We start from the raw sequence: 11,744 nt of genomic DNA, 5'->3' as shown, positions 1-11,744 counted from the left end.
ACACGCAAAATCTCAATATAAAAACAACTTTCGCCAAATATATACAATACTTTAAACCCATTCCGATAACGCTCAAGTATAATGCTATATGGTAAAACCCTATAAGGTAAAACCACATAAAGAAGCTTTAGTATCTGCTTCTTTAGTATCTAGTATATTAAGGCTTTTAACCTACTAAATCCAATCCATATCTAAATTATATTTCAGCTCTCCATCACCCGTGGCACAAGTCATTCTATTTATTTGAACCCACAACCTAAGAATTTCATCGATCTATATTATAGCATACAAGGAAATAAACCCTAGAAAAATACAATTCAATATGTGTGGTTTGACAAATTTCTCCAGTTCCAACAGATCTACAAGGAGGGTTGTAATTTTGGATGGTACGGATTTCAGAGTGAGGAATAAAAGGTGGACCAAAATTAAAACCGGGTGGTGGTGGAGGCTGAGCCTTAGGTATTTTAGCTTTCTTATTTAACAACCTGAAAAGAAAATAGTGAATGATTCACTTATCTCTTGCTCTCTTTAAAATTCCCTTGTCGTACTCTAAAAATGAACATATTTTCAAACCGAAGCTATCCTCTCCCACTATGCAAGGGAAGAAAAACTGTATTGGGTCACTCCTACAAAAATCTAGTTGTTCAAAAGGACATGCTATACATTTATGGTTGCATGGTGTCGTCCTCATTTTGATAAAAAATCATATTTACCCTCTACCTTGTCCTATCATCTTAAAACTACAATTGTTAATGTTTAGCATGCGTTTTAACGAAATTCAGGGCCATACTCTATTACATCCTGGTTGGCTTCTGGTTTCCGAATTATCGTTACCTTGATAGGGGAGACAATCCTTTGGGGGTTTTCTGAGTGAAACACTCTTCTCTACCAACCCATTCAATGGCCTCAAAGGGAACTAACGAGTACAAATTAATCTTCTCTACCCCTCCTTCAATGGTATGAAAATGGAGGAACATGTAGAATTTAATCTTCTCTGTCCACTATAAATGTTCTTAGAAAAAATTGTACGTTGTCGTTGAGGTTTTCATCTCTGACATATATGGAGTCTTCAATAGTGGAATGTGTACTACATTAATGAAAATGACCTGGACCAAGTCTAAATTTTTGGTGAACTTTAAGTGGACGCATTATGTAAAGTCCTGGTAGTGTGTTTAGGGTTTCCTCGTGGATCGGATTTTCTTTTCATTTTTTCTGTTTATTTTTAATTTATTGGGTCACTAGTATTTGGGTGCCAAATGTCTTGGTGATTAAGCTCCGGGATGAAGGATGATGCAATAAATACCACATTTATTGTTTGAGTGGTGATACATTGGAGTATGGCCCTTTGAGCGGTGATGCATTGGAGTATGGCCCTATGGAGGTGGGATTGTTGAAGTTGGATTATTTCACAGGTTCTCGTGCTAAGGGATCCCAGGGTGTGTTGTAGCGACAAGGTGGTTGATTATAATTTCTATATGTATTTTACGGACATTTTTTCCATTGCATGGATCAGTGTATATTATTCGACATGCTTATGAACAGATGATTGTCGGTTAATTATCATTGCATAATAAGAGCAAAATGAAGTGAATCAATAAAATTTTAGACTAATAAAATTTAAGTATTAAAAAAATAAACCTTTTTTTGTAATATTAACCTTATACATTGTTATTTAAATTTTTAATCAAAGACTGGTTAATTCAAGATAAACAACTAATCGATTGCTTAAAGGCCAGGATAATAACCTACACGAGATGAGAGTTGACTCTTGAATGGAAAGATTACAACCATGAATCATTATCGACAGAAGGAATGACTGTCATAACATGGTGGTACAATTTTGCCATGCACATGAGACACGTAGGATCAAAGATGGAATTGCAAGACCTGAAATGTTTTGAAGTGCTAAGATGAGTTGTTTCTCGTTTTAATTTACTTCTTGTTTACGTTTATATATAAATATAAACTAAATTCATTTTAACTTTAGATGTTTAGTAAATTCATTTTCCTTTCAACATTTTTAAATTTTGAGAGATTGAATGTGAGTTAAAATGGATTTATTTAGAGATTGAATGTGAGTTAAAATGGATTTATTTAGTTTTGATATATTTTTATTTGACTTTTTTTTTCTGTTTGAAAGAGGGGATAATTTAAGACATTATTATGTGATTTATAAAAATGAGGTTTTTAGAAGATTAGTCTTAATTCCAAATACTAAAAAGAGATTAAACTTATTTTTGGGAGCAAAACTTAATGATAAATTTGCACTTGCACAGATTTGCTCCTTATCCACACTTTATATATTAGAAATTAAGATATATTTCTTTATAATACTATTTTTATTATATTTAAATTTCATATTTTTTATATATAGAAATAATCCTATGTTGCATGAGTTTTTCTAAAGTGGGAACTTTGGGAACTTGGGTACTAGTGTAGGGAACTGCTACAGGTTTCCCCAAAATTTACATGGCTAATGCTGTAATATTATATAATAAAAAAATTCAATATATATATATATATATATATATATATATATATATATATATTTAATTATATAATTTATATAATAATCAAAAGTAATATTGAATCAAAATATTCAAATATTAAAATCAATTTAAATACATAAATATGTAATATATAATATCTCTTTTATATAAATATATTCTTTGGTTGTCTCTCTCCATGAGTGTCTCTTTTATATATATATAAAATATTAAAATGTTAAATTCATTATGAGAGATGACAAGTCTTTGAAACAATGTGCCTTCAAAATACAAAGGAACAATTTTACATATGTTTTTGTACTTATTCTTAAGTCTAATGTTTAAGCTTTGACTTCCACATACAATATGCACAAACAATCTGCTGCCATATTTATACATAAAGAACAAAAGAAATACTCATGAGCATGACATCCCAAATATCGCCTTTACATGGAGGTGCCACACACTTCCTTAACCCATCAAGAGATTGCTCCAATTTCTCAAATTAAGGATATGTGTGTAAGGATGTCTTTGGCCTTTCTTCATTCGAAGGTTTCAACTTAGGCTCATGTTAGGCTCACTTTTTGTGGGGCAGTTCAGCATATTTCTCTAAAAGCTTTGTATTCCCCAACCCCACTCAATGTGGTAACTCCAAAAAAATAGTCTTCAAGGCTCTCCAAACTCCCATTGCAGCTCCCGTTGAAAAGGGAAAAGCGAACATTCCCATACAATTCCAAAGTTCGGGGGAACCATTAGAAAGGTTTCCAACTCTTAAGAGCTGTTCTCTAGAAATAATCTTACTTTTTATTTATTAAAATGCATATGATTCTAGTTTTTTATTAAATATGTTTTACGGTTTTATATAATTTTTTATTATAATAAACACAACTTAAATTTTATATATAAAAAATTTATCTTTTGGAAAAATTGCAAATATGACATTCTTTTATATTTATTAATTAAATTATTAATTAAATTAAGTAGTGAGTTTTGAAATATCATTATTAGATGGTTATCAATGGTTATTGTTTCGAGTTAAGTTAACTAGTACTCATAACTAGTATGAATCTATAAATTATAACTAGTATTTATTATATATATATATATATTTCTTTTTTCTTTTTTTTTTCTTTTTTTATCTAAAAATATTTTTATTTTTATTAAAATTTTCATTTTGATATATGTTTGATTTTTTGAGATATTTTATAATTTTTTTTAATGTGATATAGATATTATAAAAAAGGTTCTTGGGAAAATTGTTGATATTTTTATTAATAAAAATCTTATAAAATCTTAAAACTATGGTTGTATGCTATTTTGGAAATGCATGTTAATTTAGGAAAACTCAACACTATCATAGGAGATCAATGAAGGTTGAGATGCAAGAGTAGTTGAAAGAGATTTTGCATGTAAGGGAAGGTGGACATTTAAATTTGACTAAAATGTAAAATAAAAGGCATAAAAAAAATGCAAAAATGTCATCAAATTTTCCTTTGACACCAAAAAAGATTTGAAATTTTGAAATTCCAAGCTTTCTAGGGAGGACTGTAATCTTGGTTCTTCATTGTTATAAATTTCCAAAGATATTTTTCGGCAAGTCTGAAATAACTACCAATTACATAATAATAAGACAAAGACAAAAGATTATAAAAGAAAAAGATTTTGAAGAGTAAAAGACATATCATGGATACTTCTTTAGTTCCTTTTGATATTTCTTTAGTTTTTTTTAAAGGGGCCACGTTCATTATAGATATGATTCTTTCAACGAGTATGCATGGAGTTAGACAATTATAGCCGTGGTTAAGTATGTACAGGCGGAAGAATTATGTTATTTTATATTTATTAAATGTTAAAATTATATTATTTTATATTTATAAACTTTGTGGTGGAAATTACCATGGATCGGCCTGGAGTATGCCGTAAAAACTGCTTCTGCTTGGCTAAGAGCTCGTCTTCCTAGGACGTAAGGAAACAGGTTAACGGCCCAAGACCCAGAGGCATCTGGAAGGAGTGAAAGCCTGCTCCCTTACGGACCACCAGCGGGTTATTACAGGTGGCGTGGTTTTCCTTGATAACCGTGATGAGTCAAATCAACATTCGCGGATAGCAGCCAGAGATGGTTGTCCTCACTGTTGGTTTGACACCTGAGTTTGATAGGTTTTGCCACCTTTGGAAAAAAAATAGAAAATTACCATGGATGTGGCATTATTATAGTAAAATAAAGTATGGTTAATTATTTTTCAGTGATCCATAGTAAGTTATTTCTCAAGGGATTTCTCGAGGGATTCTGAGTGAATTTAAAAGTCACCTTGTGTGTAATTTTTTAATAGATTCTCAATCATCTATGGTTCATGAGGTTGGTGTTGTTTATAATGGTTTTGGTTGTTTCTAAATTCTTTGTTTTGATGTTGTAGGTGTGTGGAATCTTTTTTAAAACACGTGTACCCTTGTTGTGGGCAGTTTTTGTCTCATAGATTTTCTTTAAGTCGCATTAAAATATCAATGTCTTTGGTAGCTTCCTCTCTTATTCATAAGGTATACATTACTTGGTAATATCATGGATGGGTATAAAGAACATGGTACTTCACATTATATTGTTATCTTTATTTATTTATCTAATTATTAGTGATATATTATAGAACTTTTTTTCCCGAAGAAAAAAGCCGAACTTTTCTATTAGAAAAATAAAAAAGTTACAATCAGATGAGTGAACATTCAGCAAAATTCTGCTTGAGGCAGAGAGAAACAACCTCCTCTGTGTTGCCATCAACATGTCTTAAACAAACACTAAAAGTTCTCCTGTACTCGGCCTGAACAGCCATGTCAAAAAATATAGTCAAATCTGTCTCAGTGAATCTGGGTCTCCTTTTAAAGGAAAACAACCCATAGAGTATGCATAAAAAACAAAGATGTCTCTAGTACTCTTCATACTGTAAAGAGAAAAACAGAAAAGGGAAAAAACACAGGTTTTCATATGCTGCCAGTACCAGATAAAGTCCACTGATACCTAGAGCATTTACAGATGTATTAAAAAAGCATTAAGTGTAAGGGGGAAGATCCGACACACGGATCTGGTCATGAAACTGCTCTGTTATCCTCCACGAGCCCCAAACTTGTTGAAAACCTGCTTTAGAATACCTGTCTGCCTCTTCATTTTTGTCCCTGTAAATATGATCAATGGAGAAAACATTAAAATAAAGCTTTAAATTTTGAATTTCCTCAAACAGTGGCATCAACATATAATTTTGGCATCTATATTTCCCATTGACCCAATTTACAACATTCAACGAGTCTCCAAAAATCTGAATTGTGAGGATATTTCTGTGAATGAGCCAGCAAAGGAGAAGTTTTAAGGCTGATAGTTCTGCAAAATTGTTTGAGCCCACCCCAAGGCCCACTGAGGCTTTTAGCGAGTGTGAGGGGCTTAAATGGATAATAATTCCCGCTCCAGTGGAGTTATTTTGGGCTGCCCTGTCAAAGAAAGCCCATGGGATCCCTTCTCTGATATGGACTTCCTTCCGCTGGTTCAGATTTGAAGGACCTTCCGGCTCTGGAATGCTGGCAAGAATGGCTGAACTCTGTATTGCGATTACTTCCGCTGGAGTGGCTTTTTCTTTAAAAATGCTTCGATTCCTGGCTATCCATATGCCCCAACAAAGGATGGGAGGGAGGTTCCTCAGATTCTTGTCAGGGTAGTGAGTCCACCAGTATTCCCAAGCAGAAGAGAGATCTTCCCCTTCCCATCTTACGTTTATGTTCAAGAGCTTTTTTGTTTCATCCCAGACTTGTCTTGTGAAGGGGCAGATGAGAAATAAGTGAGGGATGGATTCAGAGGCTGCAAAACACAAGGGGCATCTACCCGGTCCCTGCTTGAAGCGAGCTTGAAGAATTTCCCAAGAAGGAATCTTGTTTTTTAAGGCACACCAGAGAAAGATTCTGGCTTTTTTGGGGCACTTCAGTTTAAACAAAAGCTTTGCCCACCAAACAGGAGGATCCCATCCCTTTCTCTTCATCAGGAAGTTATAACCAGCCTTTGGGGAGTAGGAGCCCGACTCAGCATGAGCCCAAACCAGAGAGTCTGGCTTGTCCTTTAATCTGACATTTGATCTTTTGAGTTCCTGAAGGAAAAGCCACCACTCATTCCTCCAAATGGGATCAATACCCAGGTCCTCTTCTGATTTCCATGCCTGTCCCCAGATGGAAGACAGCCCCATGTTTGCTATCTGATTTAAACTTTTGATTCCTTTTGCGTCTAGATGGGAGAGAAGACTAGGTGATAAGGAAAAAAATTCGTTGCACCCTACCCACGGATCCCTGCCAATCCGCAGATTTTCACCATTCCCCACCTGCCATGCTAAACCTTGTTCAATTATTTTAAAAGCCTCTGTAGTGGCCTTCCAAATAATAGAGCAATTTCTACCTTTTTTGTTTGGACTCCTAATCCAGTCTTCAAGCGGAACTGGATCAATATATTTTCTTTTTACAACTCTAGTCCAAAGGTTCTCCGCATTTATAATTCACCAACCTGATTTTGCTGCCAAAGATTGACTGAAGCCAAAAAGATGCTTTACACCCCAACCTCCCCACTCCTTTGGTCTAGCAATCTTATCCCAGGCTACCCAGGGGAGCACTGAGTCCTCCTTAGATCTAGACCATAGAAACCTGCTACATATCTGCTTGATTTTATGAAGGATCCCTTTGGGAATCCAAGTCAAAGCAGCCCAAAAAACCGATATAGCCTGAAGAACATAATTTACCAGAGTAAGTCTTCCTGCCCGCGATAACCACTTGAAGCTCCAATGGGATATTCTTTGTTCAATTTTTGCCACCAACCAATTCCAATCCTACTTTCTGTATGAGGTCGGTTTTAGCCAAAACCCTAGATATTTGAACGGCCGATCCATATTGCAGATTTCAAAAGGCAAGTAGGATGTGATCAAAATCTCCTCTTGCCTGTTGAAGCCTTCCATAATTAAATGAGACTTCCTGGGATTAATTTGAAGCCCTGTAGCTTTCAGAAACAGATCAAGAATCATTTTAAGCTCATTGATTTCATTTATATTCCCATTTGTGAATAATAAAATATCATCAACAAATAGGAGGTGAGTTATGAATAAATTTACAGCAACTTCCAAACCTGTGATCAAACCTGATCTCTTGGCATTTGAAATCAATCTACTAAGTCCTTCAGCAGCCAGGAGGAAGAGCAAAGGAGAAAGAGGGCATCCTTGTCTCAAACCTCTTTGGCTTTTGAAAAATTGAGAGGCAGCCCCATTTATCAAAACATAAAAACTTACATTTGAAATGCACCCCATGATCCAATTTATAAACTCCACCTTAAAGCCTAGGTGAGTCAATAACAGTCTGAGGTACATCCAGCTGATCCTGTCATAGGCTTTGGATAGATCAATTTTTAACACAGCCCCTTTCTTTTTTGCTTGTCTGATGCTGTGGATGGTTTCCTGGGCCACCCCTATAGCTTCATGAATTTGCCGACTGTCCAAGAAGCCAAATTGTTCATTGGAAATACATACAGATAGAATAGGTTTCAGGAGAACCGCAATGATTTTTGCTATAATCTTGTATATGGTATTGCACAGAGAAATAGGTCTGAAATCTTCAAAAGATTCCGGTCCTCTTTTTTCGGGATGAGAGCAATGAAAGTTGAATTAAAAGGGCCATAGATTTCTCCTTTCTTCCTTGATTCCTCCACTACTTCAGTAAGCTCTTCTCCAATAGAATAAAAAAAGTGAGAAAACAGCTCTATGGTCCAGCCATCCGGTCCTGGGCTTTTATCTTTTGGCATTGATTTTATTATGCTTTCTACTTCCTCCTTATTCACTTCCCTAAAAAGGTTTTTGGCTTCCTCCCCCTCCACAAACCGAGGGAAGGCTTGGGCTGTTCTGATAATTTCAGCTAATGAAATCCCCCCAGGGTCAGAAAAAAGGGATTGAAAATGGTTCTTTCCCAAGTTTGATACAGCCTCAAAAGAAGAAACCTCCCTACCTTCAGGGTCCTTCAGCTTCCATATAGTATTTGCATTTTTCCGGCCCTTTGCATAATTATGGAAGAATTTAGTGTTTTCATCCCCCACTTTCAACCAGATAGCCCTACTTTTCAATCTCCACTCCTCTTCTCTGTCCAGTAGAATCTTTGCTCTACTCTTTTCTAGAGCCAGAATTCTTTCTTTCGACTCCTGGGATACATAAGCATCAGCTTCAGGATCTTCTAAAACACTTAGTGCATCATCAATAATGACCAGCTCCTCATTTTGTTTTCTCCTTCTGGCTGAGGCCCATTCGATGGTTGCTCTCTTAAGCCTTTTTAAATTCTCCATAAAATGGGCTCCTTTGTTTTCTAGAGGGCAAGGGCCCGGATGCCTCCAGGTGTTCCTGAAAAGATGATTAAAAGACTCCTCCTGAAGCCAAGTGGCATTGAATTTGAATGGAGCAGTCGATTTTGGAGGGGGCTTGGAGAGTTCAAGAAAGATGGGAAAGTGGTCTGAATTTCCCCCTTCACCCACCCATTGTCTGAACAGAGGAATATTTGAAGCCAACATTTCATTGATGAGGAAGCGATCCAGTCTTTTTGCAATTCTCTCCTCTCCCGTTCTTTTGTTTCTCCAAGTGGGTTTAGCTTTTATGATATTTACATCAATCCGTTTATGAGTCTGAAGAGCTTTTGTGAAAAAATCTGACAGAGGATCTTCCCTCGCACAGGGCCCCCAAGCTTCAGCGATCCCCAAAGAGAAATTTAAATCTCCCCCGATTATCAGGTTTTTGTTTTTTAACAGATCTTTTGAAAGAAAATCGTTCCAAAAACGGACCCTTCCCTGACAGGGTCCATACACATCGATAAACAAAAAAGGATAATCAAACTCAGGAGAAATGATCTCCATACCTAGAACATGAGACAGACCCCAGAGATTTAAAACCTTTAATCTTCCTTCCTTAAAACCAATAGCTAGACCGCCTGAGTGACCGGAAGCATCTAGTGCTATAAATATCCAACCCGGAAAAAAAGAGCGAAGAACAGATTCGACATCAGCACTTTTGCCCAAAGTTTCCTGGAGGAAGACAATATCTGGGTTATGTCAAGAGATTAGATCTTTCAGAGCTAGTTTTTTGGGTTTACTAGCTAAACCCGTACAATTCCAAGAAAGGCAAATCATTTTATAACCATATCAGGGGTTTTAGCTGCTCTAAGTGCCCCAGGAATCGACATTTGCTTCCCATCAGCCACATCAAATTTTGCTTTAACTTGGGCTTTAGATAAAAATGATTTCCGCCCTCTACCTTTCTTAAGGAGACCCCTAGACGTCTCAGTACCAAGACCACCCACCGACTCCAGGACATCGTGAGAGAAAGCAGGTCTCTTACTGAGGGATCTGAGGTTATAGTGTCGGACAGGAGAAGAAAGTCCCGTACCCTGACTCATCTTAGGGGTATCCTCATAGTTCATGTTTAAAGAAGGAATAGCATCCGAAATAGATTCAATGTTTTGAAGAGTATCATCGCAATTTGATGCGAGAGGGAAATCCGAGGAAATACAACCGATAATTGATTCGGAATTTAAAGAAGAATTGAGTGGTGAAGACTGCATACCAGATGGTTCATCTTCAGGAGGGACGGCCGGAACATCAGTGGGATTTTCCTTGAGGGGCTGGTCTTCTGCAGCTCGAGCCGGAATCCCTTCCTCCCGAAGCAATCCCCCTTCTGACTGGGGAAACTGTTCTTCCTGATGCTCTGCTTCTGGGTTGTTCGCTTCCACCAGTTCCTCGGTATTCCTCAAAAAACCCTCCCATTCCTCTTCTTTATTCTGCGTCCTCCTTCTTCTTTTTCCCAAAGGGCAGTCCCTTGCCAAATGCCCATACTCATGACAATGGTGGCATCTGAAGGGAAGGAGTTCACAATCCAAAGTCTGCTCGAAAACATAATCCTTATACTGCAACGTGACCGATTCTGCAAGTCCTTCTTTCGGATTAAGCCTTACAAAAATCCTCGCCACCGCTCTTTCAAAAGTATGAAGAAAGGATCTATCAGCATCCAGATAAGTGCCCAAATGGTTCCCAATAGACATAAAGACGGAATCCACCCATAGGAAAGGAGGTAAATTTGGAGCCCTGACCCACACAGGGAATTCATCTTCCTTTTCCTTTAAAGCGTCGAACAGAGGAGACCATCTTTTAAAGAAAACAGGTCAATTCCCGAACGCCCAGTTCCTCCCTTCGACCCATTCCATAGCTTCCTTGCTGTCAAATCTTACCATGAACCAACCCTTAACCAACGTGGCGATCCTGAAAGAATTTGCCGGGGTCTCCACCCACTGACTCTCTGCCCACTGCTTTAAGAATTTTCCGGATACATACCTCCCTCTGGCTCTACCCACAAGAGTACACTTTGCCACTTCCAGAACATCCTCTACCTGAACGTCCATACCTAGAACCAAGTTTGTAACCCGCTTTTTTTTCAAAGGTTTGGCCTTCTTCCTTTTTTCCCCTACCTTTTCTGATTCCGGCTCTGATTCTCTGCCTCCTAAGTCAGGGTTCGTAGTTCCTACAACCCTTTGAGGGCTGCTTCCATCTTCCGCATCTTGCTGAACCTCATTACCGGAAGGGGTTTCAATCAAACCTTCTACCGGGCTCCCTGCTTCTCCTGCTGCCGAAAACCCGCCTACCTCCACCTTGCCAGATACGAGTGGATTGGCAAAATCCCCCTGATTCGATGTCTTACTGAAACCGGCGAGAGGCCCCTCCGCCCTTGAAATGCTCTGCGAGGATTCCTTTGAAAAAAGGGCTCTGTTTACAGCCGGATGGTTGTTCCTGTCACCCAAGTCTTTCCCAGCAAACTGAACACCCCCTATAGTCCTCCATAACCCTTTATTTTGGGAAAAATTTATAATATCCTCAAGGCCACCAGACGAAACGAAGATTTTTAAAGGGGAAAGGGACTTACTATCAGGTGAGGCAGTATTCTTGTCTCTCAGCGGACCTGACCTTGCATGAGGGATTGCCTCCTCCGAAACCTTGCTGACATTTCCGAAACCGCTTGCGAGCTCCAAGCTCTCGTCCAGTAACCCTTTAGCAGTTTTAGAACTCCACGAACCTCCACTTGAGAACAATGTGGACGCATGGCTGTCTGAATGCCCAAAAAACTTGTTGATATTCTGCTCCGTGACCTCCTTTCCCCAGACCGAGAGTATATCTTCCGGAGCTGGGTCAAGGTCCACCGTTTCGCTTTGTTTTACCATGGTAAATAG

The sequence above is a fragment of the Pinus tabuliformis genome, chromosome 1_2, assembly GCF_031772625.1.
Source record: "Pinus tabuliformis cultivar Carrire ecotype Pingquan chromosome 1_2, CPIR1, whole genome shotgun sequence".
Lineage (NCBI taxonomy): Eukaryota > Viridiplantae > Streptophyta > Pinopsida > Pinales > Pinaceae > Pinus > Pinus tabuliformis.
This window is presented reverse-complemented; position numbering follows the sequence as displayed.